Here is a 1,225-nt window from a genome sequence, read left to right on the forward strand (position 1 = left end):
AGGACTTCGGAGTCTTTTTCACCCATATGCTTGCCAAGATACAATCCTATGGCCTTCCTATACGCTTATGTTCATTTTTTTGATGTGAGTAAAATAGCTGCATCTGAATATGCATGTTCACTTAAGTGTGCCGGCAATATCCTCATTATGAGAATTATGATGCATGTCTTACGGCACAGATGGAAACTTGTAGAAGTTCATGTGCAGTGTTGATCAAATTTTATTTATTAGTTTAGGTTTGAGAAAGTCATTTTATTATATGAACTAATCTTTTCTCCATGGCAGGAAAATACTTACTTGACTCTTCTTACTCCGAGATCAGATGCCTTCTTTGATTTGAAAGATTCAAGGTGAGGTACACATTAAACTGTGTAAGACTTAAAAGTATCACAAGATAATGAGTAAGTGTTGCCTAATATGTATTGGAACTGAGACAACTACTCTTTTGTCAACGATGTCTAGGGCCCGCATTCAGCATGTTCTATTGAAATCAAATGTCCTTCTCGAAGTCCAAAGGTCTTTGCACGAGAATGTACTTATGTAGTTATGTTAGTACATCTACTAGTTAGGAAAAATAAAAAACTTAAATTTGGACATGTTTGCAAACAAGTGTTATGAAAAAGTAAAACGGACATATCTTTTGCATACGATGTCGAAAAAACGCATAATATATCAAAAAAAATCAGGTCAAATTTTTAGAATCCTCAAATTCTGAAAGGAAAAAAAGATATGCTCAAATTTTAGTTTTTTTGACTTTTTGTTAAATCTGGTCAAACTACTTATTCAAGAAATATTAGTGCTAATAAATAATTGTTTTTAGTTTTTTTTACTTTTGGTCAAATTGTGGTCAAACTATTGTCAAATCTGGTTAAATTGTGCTCAAAGTATGGTCAAACTGTGGTCAAACTACTGATTTAAGAAATACTGGTGTTACTAAATAATTATTATTTTTTAGAATAATAGTTTCAAACTCAAATGGTGCTTAATGCTCAAGTTTAACTCCTAAGGGTTAATGGGATTGACAGCTTAGTATTGTCAGGAAAACAACAAGTGCGGACTTGGAAACTAGGGGGAATAGAACTCGAAAGTTAAGCGTGTTCAGACTGGAGTAGTGAGAGGATGGGTGACTGATACGTCTCCAATGTATCTACTTTTCCAAACACTTATGCCCTTGTTTTGGACTCTAACTTGCATGATTTGAATGAAACTAACCCGGACTGATTCT

At 33.7% G+C, this 1,225-nt stretch overlaps 1 long non-coding RNA gene across 2 annotated transcripts; it reads left to right on the forward strand.

Annotated features, from left to right (window-relative positions):
• LOC123178470 (uncharacterized) lies at positions 1-1,086 on the forward strand. Of its 2 annotated transcripts, none has more exons than XR_006489603.1 (3): positions 1-84; positions 286-350; positions 1,040-1,086. It is a non-coding gene; the product is annotated as an uncharacterized lncRNA (long non-coding RNA). The 2 variants fall into 2 exon arrangements; XR_006489602.1 differs by lacking the exon at positions 1,040-1,086 and adding an exon at positions 463-516.
• Positions 1,087-1,225: the final 139 nt, after the last annotated feature.

The sequence above is a fragment of the Triticum aestivum genome, unplaced genomic scaffold, assembly GCF_018294505.1.
Source record: "Triticum aestivum cultivar Chinese Spring unplaced genomic scaffold, IWGSC CS RefSeq v2.1 scaffold135337, whole genome shotgun sequence".
Taxonomy (NCBI): Eukaryota; Viridiplantae; Streptophyta; class Magnoliopsida; order Poales; family Poaceae; genus Triticum; species Triticum aestivum.